The sequence below is a fragment of the Pinus tabuliformis genome, chromosome 7 (genome assembly GCF_031772625.1).
Source record: "Pinus tabuliformis cultivar Carrire ecotype Pingquan chromosome 7, CPIR1, whole genome shotgun sequence".
Taxonomy (NCBI): domain Eukaryota; kingdom Viridiplantae; phylum Streptophyta; class Pinopsida; order Pinales; family Pinaceae; genus Pinus; species Pinus tabuliformis.
The window spans coordinates 1,134,523,557-1,134,548,814 of record NC_142293.1 but is presented as its reverse complement, the minus strand read 5'-3'; positions in this window follow the sequence as shown (position 1 = coordinate 1,134,548,814).

Sequence of the window (25,258 nt, the reverse complement as noted above, 5' to 3'; positions counted from 1 at the left end):
TGTACTATAAGAGAATCCAAGGCAAGACTCCAAGAATCTAAGCCCTTATCTTGAGTTATGAGGAGCTATTTATAACAAATTCCAATGAAATTTGAGCTTCCTCGTGACTCTTCAACTCCTATCAATTTTCCTATTCTATACATGACTCTTTACATTCCATATGTGGCTTTTCACATTCCACATGTGTCTCTTGGACTTCAATGCATACAACTTGTTACAAAAGAGAAATTACATATGAGATATTGGTTATATGAGAGAAAAATAATAATAGGACAAAGTCTTATCAAATTGACAAATCGTTTTCTTCCTCATAGAGCTCATTGGTGATGTATGTGTGCCATGCTCTGAATTATGTAGAGATGACTCTGACTCGAATTTCAATTCCGCTACATAACACATCTTCACCTCCAGTGCCTATGTCAGTATGGCCTTGGAGCTTGATTGTACATTATTCCAGGGCCATGAGATTTTCATGTGTGCTTTGAATGGTGTGGTGGCATACTGTAGAATAACATCTTTGAAAAGTCATTTCCAAGCCTTCCTATTTTGATGCTTGCTTGGTCTATTCAATGCAATGTCTGATTTCCTGGAGGACGATTTCCCTGCCTCTGATTTCTGCAAGTGATCCTACTGAAGGCATCCCATGTTTTTGTGCTAGAGATTCAAAACCATTATGCAGGTGACCATAAGCATAAATGGTGTTGGCAACATGTTCTCAAAGATAGTTGTAATTCGGATGATGGAGTCTCAAATGCACTTAGTCCATTTCAGGGACAATCCTGTCCTTTCTAAACAACTTTGGTAGAAAATTCAGATACCTAGCAACCCATTCCTGGAGTTGGTCAACTTCTGTGCTTTCCATTTTAGGAGCTTTAAAACTTCCTTTGCTTTCTTTTGAATGCTAATGATGGGAGCCACCACTTGTTGTAGAAGTATCATCTCATCATACAACCATGCCATGGTGTCCTCAATTGGCCCCAGTTCCTCCTGCATGGATGAATTCCATTCTATTGTATTGAAGCTATGTGAATATAACCGTTGATTCTCCATAGCAAGGTGTTTTGTGTGTTTCTTCACTACAACTAACTCTCTTCTTAATCTAGCATTCTCATTCAATAAGCATTCAGAGTTGTCCTGTGCTAATGTAGCAAAAGTAACATTTTTCACCATGATTTCCATGTGATTCCTTTTGGTATTGGTATTTATACCTTCTCTGTAGATACTGAGACTAAGTTATGAAAATCATTTGGGAAGTATCTTCACCTCTGTTGCACGATACTCTTCTTGAGCTAATCAAACAAGACATTGCACACATCCATGACTCTATCTTTAGGTGGAGATGTGATTCCCATTTCCCCAAATGGGAGATGACCACCCATGAGAGAAGGTTCTTCTAGAGAACTCGGTTCATCATCTATTGGCTTGATGGTATCCTCTTCCTCCAACTCTTCTTTTATATACTGAGTCAATTGTTCTTTCTCTAGTCATTGTGATGATTCTTCCTCCTGGAAATTACTTTGTTGTTCATCTTCTTGTCTCCTTCTTTCCTCTTCTTCTTCCTGTTTCTTCCTAAGAAACTCACCCTACTTCCTCTTCTACTCTTCTTCTAATTCTCTCCTATGTTGCTCATCTTGAATAACTTCAATGTTCGAAGGATCAAATTTCCATTTCCTGTTGCTTTCTCTTGTCGAATCATACTTGACTTGATCCTATTCCTAGGAGTTATACTCTTTTCTTGATGCGTTAGTTATTCTTCCTCTTGTATGTGCATGTATTGATTCGGTGGATCTTGGGGTGAACCAGTCTCCATTCTTGGATGTATCTTTCTAACTACATTGTACCAGTTCTTCACCATCTCATCTTATGTGGTAGACATTGATGAATATCCACAATTGAAACTGATCCTTTCACAATGTTGCTTGCACTCCTAGGATCATATCCATGAAAGTGGTTAGTTTTGAAGTGCAAGTGATTCAAATCTTGTATTTATGCAACTGTCTCCTTGTGGCTCTTCAGTTCATATAATCTGATCCATAAAGGGAATACGGGCCAAGGGGCCTTCTTCCTTCTGTGAAGGACTCTTGACAACCCTTCATCTAACTGATTTTCTAATTCTTGCAATACCACCTTATTGGTTACATATTGTGGCATGAAATGAGGGGATATCTGACATCCAAAGCATTTGATGTATGATCCCTCTGCACCACAATCCAATCCATGATATCCTGTAGTGACTCCTTCACCTGATTGGTCATGCAAGGAGGATCGATCTCATATATCATATGGAATATGAATACAAAAAATTTCTATGCTAACCTATCATATGTGCCTCTGAAGATTGATTCTAACAACACTTTGAAGTGGAAGTAGACTGGAAACTTGTTCTATGGGTTCTAGTTCCAGTAAATTCCTGAGAACGCATATCATGGATAGATTACATCTAATAGAAATGCAGACATATAAAATTATGGTGGTTGGTTTACCCTCAAAGATGCCTTTGCCTACCCCACATGATTCTACAACTCAAATGAAAATATATCTCCTCAATTAAAGATATTACCTCGGGCAACCACCCTGTTAAGCATATATATCTAGTTTTATTGAAACACATCAACATTCTTTCGCCCATGCAATCAACAACACATAACAATGAGATAATGATATACATCTATGAAAATATTAGGCAGATAAACTGTCGATGGGTAGTGATGAAACTTAGTAGGATCTCAATGCCAAGATTTGATGATTTTACTTGTTTCGAGATTCACCCATCTGGTGTAGAAGTCATTATTTTCATATTCTGTGGGCCTAAGCATGTTGTAGTAAGTTTTCATGCCTTCTCCAAAATAGGTAGTGAGTTGACCACCACTTTCACTACAAAGCACGAGACGAGAATCATCTATGTGTGTAATACTACACTTAATCACTTCTACACAATGGATGATTGGGAACTTGCATGCGATCCTATGTATCCTGAACCTCTTGATATTATGTATACTTCTAGATCCGCCAAGCTTTTTGTGAACTATTTATACATGAATGTATATTTAATTTCATTCCATGTGACCTCAATAGACTTATTTGTGAAGCACTGTGTGTCTGCATATATGGGAATGGTAGGCTTTGTCACTTCAATTTCTTCCTCAGTGCTTGCCTTTGAAGTTTCTTTGGAGGCCACTTTATGTGTAGCACGAGGCACAATTCCAATAGATGATGATAGAGTAATAATATTTGCAGCGCAAACACCTATTTGTGGAAGAACACTCATGGAGGAAATGATTAGTTTTTTGAAATATCCTAACTATTACAAGCAACAACTTAATGAATCATATTCAAGGAGTCATCAATGTAACAAAAATGTAAGCCTATCAATGACGACACATAGCTACTTTCATGGACAAGAAATATGCATGCAAACAAGGAGGTTGCACTTCAAGAAAGAGAGGAAAATATCAAGGGCATAGGGTGCACTTACAAAGTATGAAGGAGAAACATTCGGGCCTTCAAGGCGCACTAATGTGCTCAAGGAGACTGAGAGGGCACACTGGTGCACTCCAAAGAGATGAAGGAACAAAGCTTCGGTCTTTCAGGCATTCAAGGTGCACTCATGTGCTCAAGAAAAAAGAGGGCGCACTAGTGCATGCTGAAGGGACAAAGGGAAAACATTCAAGCCTTCAGGGTGACTCATGCGCTCAAGGAGGGAACAATTCTTCGTGATGAAGAAGTGCGCTCAAGAGGAAAAATTGTCTTTTCTGGGTGCAATTTTCTGAGTTAGTCATGCTTCGGGTTCCATAAGTGTGTTCTGTCATAGAATGGCTCAAGAACAAGTCCAACAACAAGATTGCATGATAGAAATATGAAGAGGAAAGATTTACAAGTTTTTATGGGTGCTAGCATAATGAATATTAGAATCTTAAGAGTAAAGAAATATGTAGAGCCACAACATGCAATAGAAAATTAGCAATTGTAGAAGCAAGAACGAACATAAATTCTAGTAAATAAACTGAAAAGAAATGAAACTGCAGCAAGAAAAGTAAGATTTCCGGAAAAATCATGAAATGAAATCAATATATTTGACATGTAAAACTTACTTGGAATGTAGATCGATGAAGAGTTTCTTGATCCAAAGATGTGCACCCAAGAATTATCATGATAATGAATGATTAACTAGGTTAATTTAAAATATATTACATGCAAATCAGTGTCATGCATGCTTCCCACTTCTTGAAAAGTGACTAAGTTAGTTAAGGGAAGTTGAGTGCGCACCTATTTTCTAGGAGTGTGCCCATTTGCAACAAGGAAGCTCATGCATGCATTCTAGAAGTGCGAATGTCTTTGTGTCGAAGGAATGTCCTCAAGGAGGGTGCACTTGTTGAGCAAGAAGGAGTACCTCAAGGAGGGAACACTTCTTTAGCCCGAAGGAGTGACCTCAACACAAGAGCAAGTCTTTGTCTTCTTGAAGTGCACTTTTTCCTTAAAGGGAGTTTTTTCTTGCTTTTGTTTTCTTTTGTGAGATTTTGTGTGTGTGCATGAAGAAAAGGCTAGTTACTAAGTCAATAAAATTTATGATCTCATCTAACCATGGCCTAGATAACACAAGAACTCCAAAAGGTTAGGTGACTACATTTAGGAAACAACGACTTAGGAGGATGTGCCACTTAGAGAAAAGATAAAAATAAAAAATCAAACAACGTGATGACACCACGGGGTTTGAAATGAAAGTTCATGTAGGCTATAAAATCTACTTAGGAAAATTTTTTGGAGCGCCATTGTCACAGCGATAACACGTTCTCAAGGAGTCAAATTCCCTCCTTTAGGCTGACTTGAGGAACCCAGGGCCAAATTGTACTCTTGAAGATTCCAAGACTTTCTAAACTAAAAAATAATTCTTTTTACAATTACAAATTTCTTGGAAGGGTCTTATAAACATATTGTTGACTCCTTTTACTCATGACAACAAATCCTAAGACCTAAAAAACCCTAGAAGCATGAAGAACATCAATAATGAGCATGAAATCCATGCTTTAATAATTATTTTTATTTCTTGTTTGCTACATGGGATACATATTGAAATGTGTACAACAATTATGAAGACAAAAACTAGTTACATTTCTCAACACTTCCTCTTAAATAGGGATGTATTCATAATTGTATAACCAACACAACATCACATATCAAACTGAAGAGTTCTCAAGAAGAGTCGGATTGACAAGCCATACTGTAAGCATCGTCATTATGACTAGCATTGTCCCTGAGGACTAAATCGACATGCTCTTCTTTAATTCAAATAATTATGCTAGGAGGCTTTATGTGTGATGTTTCACTACCTCTCTAAGGTACATACCCAATCCAGATGTCCACAAGGTATGTCCCTTTAGGAATATTCTTATCTTGGATCTCCGTTAACCAAGGGGGTAACCCCGATGTGAAGTCCCAATTAGACCTCACACCGTTTGGAATAGGAGCCCCATCTGGAGTATCGACCCAGTTGTCATGTATCCTTATAGATTTTCCTTGACTTTAGTTGTCGACAAGAGAGAGAAGTGTGTATGTGCCTTTGTGAAAAGCAAGTAAGTGTGCCTGGTGAATGTTCAGTTATAGGTGTATCAAGGTTCTTCTACTACAGAGGGAGGAAAGGTGATCCTCTAAGAGAAGGGTAATACTAACACCCTAGTAGAGGTGCACACAAGTGAAAATATAACTGTCTAACATCAAGAAAAACAGTCCACATAGATGTGGCAATTGTTACAACCATTACAACATGTTTTAAATTAGATAAGAACTAAAATAACCAAAATAGTTAAACTACTTTAGTACAGGTGAAAGCAAACATGAATCATAAGTATTCATAGAACAGCCTCACATATATTCACAATCCAATCATGAAAAACATGTCAGCCATCATGCTTCAAGTATTAAGTAAAAGTCCCAAGATACATGCATACAACGAACATCACTAGCTCCAATAGTGGAGCATTGGAGCCACGACTTTCTCCCCAAAATTACTAACCCTGTCTCTCTGATGCCTTATGGGAGAAGCCAAGGTTAAAATTCATTTCCATGTATAATGAGGGTGTATATATAACAAATGGGGTGATCATTCACCTCCCATGTGACTCTTGGACTACCCTCATGACTGTTTGAATTCTCTATGACATTTCGCCTCCCACATCAATTTTCACATTACATGGAATTCCAATTTACATTACATTTTATAATATAGAATTTATATAATTCACAAATGATGTGGCACATGATGACTCATGACGTGAAATGAAATTTATGACATGGATATCATGATGACATGCCACTGTCAAGCCACTCTATGTTGCTTATTTTTCTTCAATAAGAGATGTCCAATGCTTCATCTTCATGAGAGATATGCTTTATTCTTCATATCCACCCTCCAAAGAGTTTTGAATCAGATGGAGTCTTCATGTGGTCCTGATCTTTGATCTTATGTTACAATATAGTGTTCCTTTGTCTTCTTGCTTGATGATCATCTTATCTCTTCAGCTCCATATGTGTCTTCTAGCATAATCCCCTCCTCCTTTTCCTCCATCATCATCCTATCATGGTAAGATAGAGTACCTACAACTAAAAACCATAAGACATTAGAGACACTCAGAAGGTCACTCCTACAAATTAATTTTTCAGCGTTCCAATAATGTGGCCGAGTATGAAGCCTTACTCCTAGGTTTATAACTCTTGAAGAAACTTGGTGCCAAAAGAATTTCCATTCATGGAGATTCTAAGTTAGTGATAAAACAAATCAAAGGAGAATACTCTGCAAAACATCCTAGGATGAGAGAATATATAAATACTGTGTTAGACTTTCTAGATTCTTTCACTGAATATAGTTTGTTTGCAGTTTCAAGAGATCAAAATATACTGCCCAACGGTCTTGCTACTTCGGCAAGTACTTGTAAATTACCATTTCGTCCTACTCATCCATATATAGTCGAAGTGAAGAATAAATATACTGTACCTGATAACATTAGATTCTGGTAGGTTTTTGGAGATGACGCTCAGATTGAAAACTTTTGCAGTCTAAAGACAAATTTGAAGATACTAATATACATGTAGAATTTGATATAGAAGATACTATACATACTAGTGTAAATAAATTAGAATTGCATAAAATAAATGAAGGAAAACAAGAAACATATATTTTGCAGCTGAAAGACAACATCTTGCCTAGAGAGCTTGTTCCTTTATCAGATCTATTTGATTTCAATGATGTGGCAAAGAAGCCCAAAATTGAACCCACTGGAGCTAGTGTTGAGGAAAATAACATTGGGACTGAACTTCAACCCAAAATCATCAAACTGTCTAAATCCTTACTTTCAGCTGAAAAGTTGAAGTACGTTAAATTGTTCAAAGCATACATTTATGTTTTTTCCTGGAGTTAAGAGGACCTAAACTCCTATGACACCAGTATCATACAACATAAAATCCCATTAAAAGAAGATCATAAAACATTTGAACAAAAATTAAGGAGGATTAATCCAATGCTTATTCCTCATGTGGAAAAAGAGGTAAAGAGAATGTATGATGAAAAAATCATAGTACCTCTGAGGTATTCCAAATGGGTGTCCAATTTGGTTACCACTTGGAAAAAGGATGGTGAAATCAAACTCACAATGATTTCCAGAATTTAAATAAAGCCTCTCTAAAAGACAATTATCCTCTACCTAATATGGACCACATCTTATAGAAGGTAGTTGGATCTAGTAATATTTCCTTATTGGATGGATTTTCTAGTTATAACCAAGTCTTAGTACACCCAGATGATCAAGAGAAAACAATGTTGACTACACCTTGCGGCACTTTCATGTATGTGAAAATGCCTTTTGGTCTAATGAATGTTGGAGAAACGTTTCAGAGAGCCATGGATTTCACTTTTGCTGATGAAATGGGTCATTTCATAGTTATATATCTGGATGACATCACTGTTTTTTCGAAAACAGATGAGGAACACTTAAATCACCTGAGAAGAGTTTTTGAAAAATGTCGAAAATTTGGCATTTCCCTCAACCCCAAGAAAACATTATTTGGTTTGCAAGAAGGAAAACTATTGGGATACATAATTTTGAAATAAAGAATGAAGATAGATCCTAGTAGAATAGAAGCTATACTCAAAATTAATCCCCCCCAAGAATATAAAGGAAGTTCAATCTTTTATTGGATAGATAAATTTTCTAAGGAGATTCATTCCGAATTTAGCTGAACTTTTAAAGAATATTACCAATATGCTAAAGAAGGATACTGAGGTGAAATGGAACATGGAAGCTAGACAATCATTTAACAGTGTAAAGCAAGCTTTAACTCAGGCACCTGTGTTAATTAGTCTAGATTTTACTAAAGATTTTCTAATTTTTTCATTTTCTTCACAACACACCATTTTTGCAGTTCTCCTAAAAAAAAACGATGAGGGCCATGAACAACCCATTGCTTTCTTCAACAAATATTTGAGAGATGCAACCTTAAAATATGAAATTATGGAAAAGCAAGCTTTTTCTCTGGTAAAGGCCATAAAATACTTTAGAGTGTATATTCTCCATTCACACATCATTGCTTTTGTTCCAAGTGCAGTAGTTAAAGATATACTGACTCAAAATGATCCAGATGGGAAAAGGGGTAAGTGGATTGTTGTTATACTAGAATATGATATTGAAATCCAACCCACTAAACTCATCAAAGGTCAAGGGTTAGCAAAATTAATGGCAGAGTCTAATTTGCATGCTTTAAATATAAATTTTCTTGCAATATTTAATGAACTAGATGAGCTTTCGACTCCAGTGGTAGCAGAAGTTTTTGCTACCTCTCCTTGGTATGTAGACATTATTTATGTGCTACATAATTTACAAGCTCCTCCTGGTTTAACTAAAACAAAGACAATATTTATTAAACTTAAAGCTGTTAAGTTTTGTATTTTGAATGAAAATCTGTACTGGAAAGATGCTGGTGGTGTTTTACTAAACTATTTATTGGAAAATGAAGTAGATAAAGTCATGAAAGAGTTCCATTAAGGAGACTACGGTGGACACCTGTATTGGAAAACTACTGCCAATAAGTTTCTAAGGGCTGGTTTTTACTAGCCCACCCTATTTTCTGATATCCAAAAGAAAGTTACTTCATGCCAGAAATGTCAAATATTTGAAGGTAAGAAAAAGCTGTTGTCTTTACCCTTGAGGCCTATATCTACTGAAACTCCTTTCCAACAATGGGGCCTTGACTTCATAGGAGAAATCCACCCTGCCTCATCTGCCCAACATAAGTGGATTTTGACAACCACTGATTACTTTAAAAAATGGATAGAAGCCATACGTACCAGACAAGCTTCTGATGTAGTCATCATTAAGTTCCTAGAAAACAATATCCTTGCTAGATTTAGTTTCCCTAGGAAGATTATTATTAACAATACTACAACTTTTAGGTCAAAAAGGATGATAGATTTTTGCAACAAATATCAGATAAAATTGGGACATTCTACAACCTATTACCCTCAGGGAAATGGACTGTAAGAATCCTCCAATAAAAGCTTGGTTAACGTCATAAAAATTTGTTGTAGGACAATAAAAAATCATGGCACATCAAGCTGGTTAATGCATTATGGGTAGACAAGCTTACTACCAAAAAGTCAATAGGCATGTCTCCATATCAACTAGTTTATGGGATAGATGTTGTTTTTCTAACCTTGTTGGGAATTCCTATTTTAAATATGGTGAAAGAGTTGGAGGTGGAACCAAATGATTTTCATAGGAGAATAAACCAAACCATCCATTTGCATAAAACTAAAGAAGTGGTTCATAACAGAATTCAGTTGATCCAATAAAACATCAAGAAAACATTTGACCAGAGGACAAAAAATGATGACTTTCAGATTGGAAATCATGTTTTGAAATGGGATTCCATAAGGGAAGAAAAAGGAAATCATGGTAAGTTCAACAACTTATGGATGGGACCTTACATTATTGATGCTTACCGGGGTAACAATGCCTTTTTTCTGAAGAACACAGATGGGACATAAATACCTAGGGGACCTGTCAATGGCAGGATGCTTAAGCATTATGTTTTTCAGGACTAACAATTTTTTTTATATCACCATCATTGTTTATAGCATTTAATTTTGTACTATCATGAGTGGGTATCTTATATCTCAAAGTTGAAGCCCGTGGAGAAGGCCCTAAGCTTTGAGACATTTTTCCACCATAATTACAGAAAACAGACAAATCAGATGCATTAAGTACTGAAGATAAGGACTCAAGGCTACTGGCCTACAGTGTTCTTGACACTTCATCAGGAAGTGCCACCCCCAGTCAGAGCCACTGTTAGGGTCCTATAATTTATAGGATCAATGATCATTGAGTATTTGCTTTCAGTATTTCAAATTGTAAATAATATAGCTGTCTGCAAATGATTTCCAAAAAAAGAGATAGAAAGATGAAAATAAAAAATGAAAAGAGGGTATAAAAAAAAATACCAGAAAAGAAAAATAAAAGAAATAATAAATGAACCCCACAAAAAAATGAATAAACCTGAAAGTGATGCTAGTTCAAGTGCCACTACTAGCCTTCTGGCTTTGTAAAAGAATAAATAGATGAAATTGTGTGAAGCTTGTTTAAAATGCTGCAATCCCTTTCTCCTTGAGACATACAGTTTAATCATGCTTAAGCTATTTTCAATTTATGTCAATTAGGTGAGAGTAAATAACTTAACCAAAGAGTTTAATATTGGTTAAGACTAGACAGCTAGAAATAGGTGAATAATGTTAATCCAATTGTTTAATTTGGACTAATTTAGATGATTAGATTAGTCTAGTTTTTAAAATAAATAGCCTTTATCTCTCAAAATAAATTTGAAGGGGTTTGCATATTTAAATGCACCCACATTTGATTCTAAATAGCATTAGAATAGGAAAATGAGGATTTTATGTAATATGTTCGAAGTATTTCGATTATCCAAAGTTCACACTTTGGGTTATGTTGCATACACCCCAAAATATTTGGCGGGGCCCTCCCATGTTAACCTCGCTTCATATCATCAATCCCTGATCATTCACAACATTCATCCGATGGCCCATAACAAAGTTTAGACCCTCTTCAGTTTACCGCCCCCCGATGTGGTGCCACCAGGTGAGTTCGAACCCCCCCTCCATAAACTGGATACCACCGCACCCCCCTCTGAAAGCGGTTTTTGACTCCCGCCTAACTTGCCTTCTCGCTAACAGTTGCCTCCACGTCCTGTTGCAGTTGCCACTCCCGTCGTGACACATCACCCCACTCTTGTCACTCCCGCCAACAGTCCCGCACCACTCATCCCCCAATCCCCAGCTGCCACATCTAAAACTGTTCCAACCTCATTAAACTCATATTCGTTTCCCTGCACCATTACATGAGTTAATGCCCCAAACAGATCGTTAATCTAACAATTAAGGCATGTTCAGTACAGATAAATATGGAATTTTACACTCTGATTACACTTTCCTTTCATCACTCATTCAATAGTGCTCCCACCCCTCTGTGCTGTAATTTCCCCACGACATTTCTATTTTTATTATCATTCCAAATTTACAGAGTTCTGCCATTCTAAATTTTCGCGATCATTGGGTGCACAGTAATTGTCCTACTGTTATAGTCTTTGATTCTCCATCCTACAACCACCATGGCACCTAAATATTCTCCTGTGATCAATCCAATGCTCAATCCCCCTATTGATCTAGACCATATCCCACTTGCAGACCGAGATTATAAAATCGCTGAAACATAGTGCGAATTCGACTTGTTCGAATTGCGCTATTGGTTTCAAGACAATTTCCTTGACCAATCTGATGAGATACATCTCTGGCAATCCAGACTCCCTCTGTTTACTGTTCCTAAATTCTATCATTTTCCTGAGTTTTTCCTAAGAAGCCAAGCCTCTTACCTTGCAAGCAAGAGGGAAATTATCTCCCCAAATGGTGAAATTCTCTTCACCATCACAGCTGACAAAATTAATCAAATGTTATAGGTTCCCCACTATGATTCCCTCTCCCCTTTCTCCATTGAAGCTCTCAGAGAAATATATAAGAAGTTAACTTTCCCCTAGAGAGCTACCATATTTGAAATATTCCTCCTTGAAGACTCCCAACTCCCTAGGAAAAATCCCCCATATCCCTCTTTTATGTTCCCTCAAAGGACAAGACATATTATTTATGTTTTGTCTTCCATTCTTGGTTACTATTCAGATGAGTGGGTAGATGAGCCTATTCTAGGCTTTCTGTCCACCCTTTCTTCATAAGAAGGACCATCATTCACCTTTAAATATGGTCGCTTCTTATGGAATATAATTCATGAACAATTCCTTCAGTTTTTGACTAAAGGAATGTTTAGATATTCATCCATTCATATGTATATGTTTCTATTTTTCCAAGCAGATAAGTTTCCATTCTCAGTGTAGAAATTAGATTAGCAAGGAGAGCCACTATCAGTTGTTTTCTGGACTTCTTTAGTCAGAAAACAATCACAAGAATACAACCTTTGAGAGTTTATAGATCAATTTTTTTATCTGGTCACTTGTTTGTTAAGTGGCCAACATGTTCCAAGGATCAGTGAAGAAATTCATAAGTTTCTGCAGCTCAGTGAACATGTTAAAACAGGGGATTGGTATCTTTACCAATCATTTACAGAGATTAGAGTGTATGGTTCAGAGCTGCCACCATACAAACTGCCCAAATACTTACCAATGAGGATATTTTCCTTGGAATATATCAGGCATATAATTCATTCTCACAATATTCATTTTGTGGCAACCAAGAAGAAATCACAGTTTAGGATTAAGACAAAAGTTGAACCATTTATTTGCAATAGTAGAGCAGCATGATAGGAAGCAGACCTCCTGCTGAAACAAATCAACTTTCCTCTCAGCTTCACTTGGTCGTATGACCCCTTTGGGGTTATTTCCAAGTTGAGAGCAGAGAAAAAAGATACACCATATGTGTACACTCAGAGGCTTGAGATTGCAAAGTATATGAACCAACACACTTGGGTGGAAAACATGTTGCAGGAGGCCGAGGAGCAGGTAATTTCAAGGACATCTTTAGAGACTCCAATACACAAAGAGAAAACAGATAAGAGAGAAAGAGATGATGATTATCCAGTCACCAAAGTCTCAGCTAAGGAATTTAAAATATATACTAAGAAGCTCAAATCAGGCTCCGGTTCTAAAATAGAATTTCCATCATTGGAGGATACAAAAGGCACTATTGTGCTCTCAAGTTTTAAGAATTTCAAGTTGGGTTGTGGAACTACAAAATATACTTCATATTCCTCAGTTACAAAATTTATTCCAGCTACTGTCCCGCAAACACCTGAAACTTCTACAGAGTAGAGATAGTTGGACATTTTTCAGAGATACAAGGAAATCAAGCAGAGGAATGAGGTCATTCATGACAACATATCAGCTCATTTCAGAAAGAAATCCTCCTCCATTCATCATAAAATCATATCATCATATGATACATAGAAGGGAAGAATGCATATGGAATTCTTGCAGGCCCAGGTCCCTCAACCAAATTCAGCAACAGATTTCAAACATACCACTTTTGAATTTGAGGCAAAGGATGTCCATCCTTTGGATCAAATAGATATGCACATGCAGGCAAGAGAGATGGTATATTCAACTTTCACTCAAATTGCCATCACTGCCTCAAAACTACATCTTACTCTAAATAATGTGCAGTCTCAACTCAAATTGGAGAAAATATCCTCACTTGCCAAAGATAATAGAATCAAATACTTGGAGGAAATGGTGGTCAAAGAAGGCCTTGATCCAGAAAATGCAAAATCTACAGAAGAAATAATCAGAAAGAAGAATGTTGATATTGCAGCATTAAAGAAGCAATTGAAGCTGCCAACAACAAAAGATCCCCAGGTTAAAGAACTTGGAGAGACAAAGCTACAAAAGGAATGGATGCTAAACCTACTAGTGGAGAAAGGTGCCCAGATTAAAGCAATGGAAGCAGAAAAGGATAAGCTTATAAAGGAAAAGGAGTAGAATGCACAACTTGCAATTGTCCCTCTTGATGCAGTTCCCATTTCATCTCTGCTACATACAGGTGTCCCTATAACAACTACTACAACAAGAACATCATCCTCGATGGTGGTTTCCACATCATTTGTGGATGACTCAGTGAAATTAGCTCAGTGTATGGAAAACATGACCATACAATAAGAAGAGCTAAAGAAATTGAAACTAGAGATAAAGGTTTTACAGGAGCAGAGTCTAAATTTTGAGAATGATTATTTAACAGAAACACAGAAGACCCATACACTCTCCCAAAGAGTGTAGAAAATGGAAGAAGACGGTGCCATGGGAAAAAAATTGGCACAGGTGAAAGAAAATATCTAGAAAACAATTAATGAAGACATGGGAGAAATTTGGCCTTCAATCCAAATTATTTTTGAATAGAAGGAACTTTTTGAAAGGTCGACTGAAGCCATTGAGCAGGTTAGAAAGCAGCTAGGAGATAAATCAAATGAAGCCACTGAGCTTATTAAATTTCTAAATTACAAGAATAGTCAAGAATTGGAAGAATTAGAAATTGAAGATAGGATTGAAACAATTCTAGAAGTTAGGAAAGAGTTGACTAAAAGGAACCCGATGAGACAACTTGAAGAGAAGGGTCAAAACATGAACAAATGTATAAAAAGGTTCTTTGCCAAGCTTGAGCCTCTCTACAAGAAAGGATTTCCAAACCTGTTAGTTATTAATGAAAAGCTCAATACGTGGCCAGATTACAATGCACGGATTATGAACAAGGCGAGAGAAAGCTCAAAAGTTATAGCCAGAAGGCTCAGCATGATAGGAAGGGCATTCCTAGAAGCACTATCGTTTGAACTTGACATCCAATATGCAGTTCCAAACTTGTTCATTACCCGAATGACATTTTCTAGGTATACGGGAGTTGATGAAGTGTATAGGAAATTAATGAAGATGAATATCCCAACCGAGCAGCACTGGGATAAAATTTGTGAATTACTAGAGTAAAAAGTAATTTAGCAACACAACTCAATGTTGTAGCACATCCAGTTTTTTAGCACCAGACAACCAACTATTCCTTCATTTCGGTGCCACCACTTCAGACAATTCAATTTTCCTCATTTCATTGTAATAGGTTAGCTTAATTCAGTCCTATCATTTTGTAGATACATCCTCGTCATCCTGATAGGATAGTTTTTGTAAATTAGTTATAGATACATCAATTATTGAAGTAGTAGAGGTTGGTTTTTGTATGAAGAACACTATTGTATATTTCTAAAGCATCATTAGATTACCAGTAATACAGAAGCTCTTTCACAGGATTCTTGTGTCAAGTTGGTGATGAAGTGAATCTATCATCTTATGTGTTTATATTTCTTTGTTTATATCACATATTTGTTTCCAAATCTGAATTATTCAATAGATAAGTAAAGGGTAGAATTTGTTTAAATCTACACTCTGCACCTGGCTACGAATAATTTCAATTTTTTCTTCTAATCTTTAAATATAGAATTCAAGTAACAATTCTCTATATTTAAAGTGAACTTTAAATTTGTTACTCTTCTCCATTTTGTAGACCTTAAAGAATCCATTTGGTTTGGCTACCCTGCCCTGTGAGATCTATCTGTAGACACTACGGTCAATCTGTATTTAATGTAACAGAGTCCATAACCCAATGGTAATCTAGTTATCAACCAACCATTCAAATACAAATCAAACAACAAACTTCATAACTAGCCTAATATTCAATCCAACAAAGTTAAATCTTACAGAGAGATCCCTATTTGAAGCTGGCATGGCTAGATCCCAACTTCCAAAGTTGGTTTGTGGTTACCTTGGTGATTTTATTCTGCAACCTCAGAAAATTACTGAGTGCTAACATGCTGCGGTAAACTGAACAACATTAACATCAGAGGTTTTACCAATATTTGGAGAGGGATTCAAAGGAGGATTGGATAGAGTAGTTGAAATGTATTTCTGCTTCGAAGAAGATTTACTGGAAGTTTTAGTCACTGATGCAATAATACTATCGACAGGTGGTACCTCAGGATATTGAGAAGATGCAGCATTCGTATATGGTCTCGAAGCATCAGGAAAGAGGTCATATAATGTGCTAGATTGGGAATATACCAAATCTAAATATTGGCACAGATAATGGCTTGATCCTCGGTCACACAACCACCCATAGCTATGTCCTTGGAATTTTTATTAAGGAATGATTTGGTATACCATTCAGTTAATGGTTCATTAGGTATATCAAAATTGACAAGGAGACAGCGAGATCTCCACTCATGGATATGATTAGAGATGTGGCTAGCAGTATTTTGTTTCAAAGAAGTAAGCAGATGGTTACTAGTTTCATATCGAATTAGTAGCTTGAAGTGACTAAGGAAAGCCATTTCCAAAGAGTTGAAGCCTTAATAGGAACCTCAAGGTAACTCAGTGTACCATTTCGCAATAGTGCCCGTCAAGGTTCGTTGGAAAATATGTAGACGAATGGAGTCATCAACCCAAGAATTGGATGAACACCATAAATAATAAGTCATAGCATGGGCCTGGGGGTCTTCTCGAGACTTTTGTTTGAAATTCAAAAAATCGCCAAGAATCTTAATAGGAACTGGAGGCCAATACAAAGAATGGAGTATTGGGTCATTTGTGACTCTTGACACATCCGGTAGTTCCAACGTTGCTAGAAATGGAAATTATGGATTGAAAGGCATGGGAGGCCTTTGATAAGGCCCAGCTTGTGGATTCCAACCTTTTTGGTATGGGTTCTGCCCCCAAAGTGGTGGATTTTGACCATAAGGAGTTTGATATTGCCCCCACTGAGAGGTATTCTGACCATACAAAGGTGGATTCCCCCCCCCCCCACAAAGGTGGGTTTTTACCAGGGTAAGGTTGATACTAACCTGTCATAGGCCGTTGAGAACCATAGGGTGGATAAACAGCTTGTGAAGAGTATGGAGTATAAGGTTTTTGTTGCAACTGTTGACCCTGGTGATAAAATTGTTGACCCTGTTGTTGTAGGGGTTGACCTTGTTGCTGTAAGGGTTGGCCTTGTTGATACAAGGGTTGGTTTTGCTGCTGCAAAGGTTTCCCTTGCTGCTACAATGGTTTTTGATAAAGCCCTTGTTGCACATAAGGTCCTTGTTGTACATAAGGCTGCTATTGTTGGAAAGTTCCTCATGGAATTTGTCGAGTTCCAGGTTGGTACTAATAGGTTCCAGCTTGAAATTGACTAGATGTCCCAAATGAGGGATTTGAACCAGGCTACATTTGGGGTCCTAAATTTTGAGTAAAAGGTGGATTTTGAGGCTATTGTGAGCCATACGGAGGGTACGGTTATTGGTAGGGTATCTAGGCCAAAAGAGGCTGTTAATACGGGATTTGGCTTGATCTAGATGGAATAGATGATCCACTAGGATAAGGTACACTGCCAACATTTTGACTAATTCCGATAGCATGAGTTTGAGATGCACTCACATAAGTTTCACCTAAAACAAGAGGTACATATGGAGGAAGTGGCTGTTGCCCCCCATGCAGTGGGATAGGTGGTGGCACATATTGTCCACTTAAGGGAGGACCTAAGGAACCTATAGGGACATTAAATGTCCCAACCGTAACTATCGGTTGTACAAGAACTGAAGAAACTACAGGTGGTACAGGAATTTGAGAGGCCATTTTTGAAACTAATGGACCAGAAGTAGGCATGGTGCCTAAGATACACTTGGAGTACCTGAAACTAATTGAGCTAACGAGGTTTAACCAGGTGGAAACAAAGGTTCACTGCTTTCAGGTAGTGGTGGAGGTGGTACACTTCCCACATACAGAAAACCTTTAGGTGGAAATTTATATTCAGAATCATCGCCAACACCAGGAGTGTGAGTGGCTGAGACTTTTGGAGGAGGACCTCGAGGAGAGGTTGGAAACTCACCTTCTAATTCTGTGGTTGGAAACAATTTTCGAGGGGGAATCTGGGACGATTGTGGAGAAATATCCAAAGGCACACCGAGATTATCATATAGACTATACGACCGTTAAGGAGATATGACTAATGGATCAAAAAGTGGATTCAAAGGGAATAATAAAAACCTCCACAGACTCTTAGGATTTTTTGGGTCAGATTCCTTAGATGATGAGTCTCAAGGTGGAGGACGTGAAGCAAGGGGTTGAATACTAAGGATAATTCAAAGTTCAAGACCTTGGTCTTCAAGTGAATGTGAAATCTCAGGATGGAATCCTCGTGATGACCCTTTAGTGTCAGATGATGAAGGGGAAATGTAAGGCAAACTTGGTGGTTCAGCCACGATGACCTTCTATCAAAAACAAAGGGGGGTGGTTGATTTGATATTACAATTAAAATTTACTATTAATCAGGCAATGTGAAGCCAATGATAACTGCATAGGTAAGTCATGTTATCATGGGTAGTTAAATTTAAGAAAAAAAAACAAGAAATAAATAAAAAAGGGTGTACTAGGAAAGAGGGTTTACCAATTATCTGTAAACTTCTATATACACCTTAGCCGAAACCAATGACTTAACGTATGGTGACCGATCTCCTTGAATGTTGTGTTTGGTGTATCACGTCTATAAGGAGGCTGACTCGGTTACCTGTGGCTAAAGGATAGGAACCTATTGGGGTCTCCCAATATATACACGATGGTATGAGGAGCACAAGTCCGTGTAGTGCTATCTAATGCATAACCGTTCAGTGAGAGCATTCCCATATACTTTCCATACTAGAGTGCCTTCGATATACCCAAGAGTACTGGAGAACCTCCGATATACTTCTGTACTGGAATGAGATTTCACCCCTAGGATAGAATGTATGCAATTAACGACAACTTATAGGTTTATAGACACTGGAACACGTCTCTAGCTTAGACCTCTAAATGTTTGCATTAAGTTCCAAATGATCCTTAGGTTAATTCAGTAAATTTTAATGTTGTTCTTGAATTATGTTTCAATTTTGGGCTCAAACGATGTCACTTTAATCCTAAAATGCAACTACATGAGAAAAGGAAACTTTTCACTTCGATGAATGCTATACTAGCAGGTGAAGAAAATTCAATCAATTAATGCATCAAACAAGAGAATGTATCAAAGAGCATGCCTCCACTAACTTTTATTTTCCAAATGCAATTTGCAAAAGAAAAACTTAAACTTCACTTTGACCATCCAACATGCAATCTATCGAAAGAAAAAAAATGACTTGTACTTCACTAACATGCACTTTATCTAAATAATGTTCTCTTTGATTTTCAGATGCCCTAATGCAATTAAGCTTCAATTAAAGCAAAAGAAGAAATTTTTGATTCAAAATTCTCCTAATGCAAATGATGCACCAATCAAAGAAACACCAAATAAAATGCACAAATGCTCAATGAAAATGTCTTTCAATTTTCTCTTTTTCCTGGATAAACAAATGCACTCTTTTCAGTTTGTAAACCAAGCAATGCAATCTATGCTTGATGAATAACAAAGATGAATTTCAAATGCAATATGACCTAATACAATTGAAGAAAATTTTCAAAAGACAAATTGAAACTAATGCAAACTAATGTTTTGAATGATTTTACTAGACAATCAAACCCAAACAATCAACAAACCACCAACTCACTGACACTTACAAGTGGCAAGTGACACTCAAACACTTGAAAGCTCAAAAATAAGAGAAGTTTCTAATGAAAATAGGTAATCAAACAAAACATAAATAAATCCAATCATACAAGACAAGACAAGACCTCAGGGGCTCATACGCATTGGAGTTTGACAAATAAACCCTAGGTTTTTTTCCAATCTCTAAGATTAGCGCGACTATTATGGACAAAATGGTGCTGAACAAGGGATCAATGCAGTTGTTTTAAAAGAAAGTGTGCTAGAAGTGCGACTGTAAGAGAAAAAAGCGTGCTGGGTGATGAATAAGGCAAAAAATAAAAAATATTTCCACAAACACTCCAGACTTAGCACTCTAAGCTAGCAATCAGTGATTGTGTGGACCCATACAGACTCAAACTAACTTAGAACTTGATGTTCGGTCAACTGATGAGAAGATTAGATGAGAAAAGAGGATGAAGAGGCTATAACTTCCAGCTGGCTTGATGGGCCCTAACCCAGGTTCAAGATTAATTACCCAAGAAAATCCCTACACTACTAGCCCTTTTGACATCAATCTGCGGAGCTTGGACTGAAGTCTCACCCGAAGCAGTATGGGGGGATGCAGGAACCAAGTTTCTGCACCTTGAGATAGTTGTGATTTCATTTTATACCCTAACCCTTCCTTCATGCATACCAATAAGCCTTTTAGGGCTTATCAATGCACTTCTCCTATTCTGCTTCAAAACCGTTGCGAAGGTCTGTGGTCATCCTTTGTAGACCCTAAATAGGAAATTCAAACGCTTACATGCCTCTGTAATTACTCTTACTTTTTTGTCTACCCATATTAGCTTAAGTATTGGTTAACTTCAACATGCATTATGGTTATCTTCGCGTAAACAAATATTCTTACTTGCGTTCATATGACAAAGTAAAACACATATATTTGTGCATCAATACAACATTAAATCATAAACCCAGTATTCAACATAACATAACTGCATATATTCATAATAGAAGTAAAATATCTCATACATAGATATCTCTAGAATAATTGTCTTTATTGATGGTTCAGATCTCCAGTACATACTCTAACTTCCGTGTGCACACAGCTGCAGGGGTATGCACACTCAACTACGGACTTCTACCCTAGGCCTCTATGCACTCAGCTGCAGAGCCTCCTTCCTACGCTAAGACTCTTCGCTCTTAAGTATCACAAACCCATTACATCAATCAATTGCCTAAAAACTTACTAAGAACTAAACTGCCTTAGACTCTTCTAAGACTCCCTTTTTATACATTCCCATGGTCCACGGACCAAGGGTGGATCTCATCAAGCCAACACAAGCTACCTAAACTAAGGGTGAAAACCTTTTTTGACTGTTTACATCTTCGCTCTCCGCGACCACAAAATTCGGAGACTTTACATTCTTTATACAAAACTTGGGCCTTTAGCCCCAAAACTTGAGCTTTTAACCCAAAAATTGACCCTAGGGGACCCGTTCCAATAGGCCCCCAACAAAAATATGGTGACTCACCCCGAGTCACTTGGCCAGTGTGGTGATTTTTTCACGAAGACCTCCCAGCTCCACCTGTACTACTGCAACCTCGATAGTACGCTATGTCATTGCCTGCTTAGATTAGCTGCTCTGTAGCTGGTTCTCCGCTATCTGCCAGTATTTTTTGTTATGTCACTTGCAAACTGGCAAATTTTCCTTTAATGGAGGCTGTGAGCACATAGGCTTCCTCTAGCCAAGGCCCTATTCTGACCTTTAGTATTGACTCCTTGCACTAAGCTGCATCCACCTGTTCCTTGAGTGCCTTCGCTTCCTGCAACTTTTCCAACCTCTGCGTGATGGCAACGGTGTGCTTTGTCACTTTGACCTCTTCGTACCTCTGTTGCAGCTCCCGTGCCTCAGTTTCTAGCCTTTTCAGGTTCGGATCTTCCTGCATACTAGTAACTACTACAAGTTCTTGTTTGAAGAGTGCAGTGCAATCCTTTACTGCGGTATCAACAGCTACAACGACATCTTTGACAGTGGTCTCGCACTGCTCTCTAAATTTTGGTAGAGTCGAAGGCTAGGCCCTCAAATCAAGTTCTATGATCTTAAGGTTCTATTCAAACTGAACCTTAGCTAACTCTGTTCGTGTGTCATGCACACCTACAACGATATTTCAGATTCTTGCATCGTCTGGCACATCTTCTAGGATGTTCAACTCTGGAACAATCCGACATGCCTCAGCCACCACAACTATTGTGTGCTTATTCTTCTCTGTGATCTTCTTAAGAAAATCAGTCGCGGACGTCTTTTCTATGAACATCTGGGAAATTTTCACCTTCTCCTCACTGATAACATTCAATGAGCACTGTTCTTGAGCCCGAAGTTCCACAATCAGACCATCATGTAGGGTGTGAAGGGCTTCACTTGGAAGCGTGGCCAAGTTTAACCCAAATTTCTTTAGAGCACTGACAGTGGCCCTGTCAGCCTCTATTTCTACATTCAGTGCTCCATCTAGCAGTGCGACAGCCTAGGGATCCATTGAACGGATCATCTCTATTGGATCTGAGGTTCCAGGTGCCAAACTACTCGACATCGTGCTGCCTCACCCTACACCAGTCCTCACCTCAGTAGCATAGATCTGCAACTCACACATACCCGTTTTAATGGCGACCAAGGCTTGCTTCTACTGTTGGTTGAACTGCTACAGCAATTCCGCAGTCACGTCCCTCATTGTATCATCGTTATCATTTAAATCACCTTCTGTCAAGGTGATTGGGTCAAGGGATGATTTTTTGGCCTTGGACTTCTTCTGCGGCCCTACTTTCTCCTGCTCCCTTATGCGCTTAACCCGGAATGGAGTAGTCTCCAGGTCTGCTCCTCCCTGTTCTGAGCGCTGCTCCTCCTCCTCTGTCTACGGAGAAGGTGACTTTTGACTCCTATCAGAGTCATGCTCTTCCTCTTCCTCCTCCCCTTCTACCTGCTTTTTGGCAGCGCGCTCTGCTTTGGCTTTGTCCTCGGCTTCCTTCCTTTGTCTTTTGGCCAACTGCTCCATCTTTAACCTGACCTCTTCCTTCTTTTGCTTCGCGGCAGACTTACTAGACCCAACTGATAAGTCTGAGGCCATGTGCCACTCTGCTGGCCAACTCTCCAGAACCATGGTGATTGCATCATCCATCGCCAAGTATGGAAGATCATACCATTTTTGTGTGGGGTCCTTCCATGCTCTGATGGAAACGCAGTGGAAGTTTGCCTTGAACTCCACATATTCAGACAACTGCTCAAAGACAGTCGGTGAGAGCTGCGGCTTGCAGTTGATTGTAGCGTGGATGCTTGATTCCATGAGAATCCAGAATATCTTATTGTCCTTGACCCTTTGGGGGTCCTTTGTGGCCCAGAGCGAAGCGAACTTCGCTGCTTCTGGCAGCTCTAGTGCAATTGGAGGAAACTGACTGTCCTCCGATAAGTCCCACGCAACCAGTACAATCGACAGCAATAGCCATGCATAGTGGAAGGTCTTGCTTTGGTCTTGCACTTCTCTGCAGTTCGTGAGGAACTCGCTGCAGAGGTAGCACACCCAATTAAATTGTACACCCTCTGCGCACTGGGCTGCTAAAGATACAACCGGTGTCGACACTTCATCTGCACAACACTTCCTCATCATCTTCCCTGCTAAGATCTGGGTGGCTACTTTAACCACAGGTTGGTTATGATGGAAATGGAGTAGCCATGTGACTTCTTGGCAAGCTTGAACTTATCTTTCATTCATTCGACGAGGTCATGCTCACCTATCTTTTCGCCAAATTCCATTGCCGGATTCAAGCCTGAATGCAGGAGAAAAGTGATCTAGTGAATCAACATGTTAGTGATCGACATCGGATCTCCTAACCACATGCCCCCATCATGTACCAAGCATAAAAGTTGTTTGATCACTATCAAAGTTATGGGTGCATGGTTGTAATGCGACACCCATAGTAGGTTTAACAATCCTGCCTTGTCTACCCCTTTTATCCACTATCTCAGCTCTAGTGCGGTCACACCAGAGTCTTTATAGAGACGTGGTGCATGAATGTATTAGTCGCTAAGTGGGGAAAGGGCTATGTATCTGCCAAATCCCAGTCCTCCAGCTTTAAATGGGGGATGCGCACCAAGTGCAGACCTTCAAATGTGATTTTTTCTAGCAACAACGATGTGAAAAGTGTGATTTTGTTCTCATCAATGTCCTTTGGTACCTTCACCTTGCCTCGGCGTGTAGGGACATATGCTGGTAGCTTGGAGATAGGGTTTTCCCCCTCAATGTCAATGTATTCTGCCCCCATGTCAACTTCTTCCATGCCCATATCGATGTCTTTTATGTCCTCATCAGGTTCCAGGTCTACTACCTTTCCCTTCTCCTGTGCAGTGGGCTTTTCTTTCTGCAGGTGTTTTCTAGGTGACGCGCGCACCGGTTGTGCCTCTTTCTGCTTATCCTTCTTTGGTTTTGGACCCTCTCTGGTTAGCATAGGCCTTGTCCTTGGCGACCTTGGGGATTTTGGTACTTCTGCAAGTACCTCTACACTCTCTACCTCCAGGGAAGCTCCCTCTACTGCCATTGCTTCTCCAACACTTGCGGTCTCCACGAGTGTTGACATGATGCCAGTTAAGAGCTCTTGAGTTTCCTTTGGCAATTAATCAAACACTAAACTCGCTACTAAAGCCTCGAAATAGTCAAGGTTCGTGTGCACCTGATAGCTCAACATCTCAATTTTAAAAATGTCAAGTGTTTTTCATTGGTTAGCCATCTATAATTTATAGGAAATTTTGAATTTGAATCTGACCACCCCCCCCAAAATCTGTTCGTAAATGCTAGAGTGGTAGCAGATTTTCAAAGATCTTGCTCTTAAATTTCGACTTAATTGCCACCCCTACTCCATTTAGCTATTTTCCCACTATCAAATCATGAACATTGACCATAACGGTCACTTTTCGGTTGCCCTATGTGGTCTCTCTTTCAATAATGCAACTCCCCTCACGCTTCTGCTAACATTGTGACAATCCTCCATTCCGCGCAATACCCCAATTGCACAACTCTATAACCCAGACAACGTAGTTTATAGTCCCACGCCTCCTTTCAGCTAACTGGAGCGTTAAGACTATGCTTCCACCATATATGGCTGGATCCCCGATGTATGGATTCAATCAGCTACCATTCACCTTCCCTAGAAATGGCTCTCCATTCAACTTCACCAACTGAACTGCTCCACCATCAGTAATCTCCTTGATGACATAGGGCCCCAGCCAATGCATCTGAAATTTTCCTGGAAAATTATTAAACTTGTGACCTGGTAAACTTTGAAAAACCGCGCAATTATTAAACTTGTTGTCATATAATAACATTAAATCATTTACCTTGAAGGTGCACAGTTTGACGTGCCAATCGTGCCATGCCTTTTCGCACTCCTTTTGAACTTGCTGATGGAATCCAGCCAAAAACCTATCTTCTTCCAGTTCTGTCAGCTGCGTGAGCCTTTCTTCCATGGCTCTGTGATCCACCATTCCTGTGAATGCCACTATGCATAGACTAGGTAAAATGTATTCCATTGGCATTACAACTTCAATGCCATAAACCAGCCTAAAAGCCATTTCTCCAATTAGCTTCTTA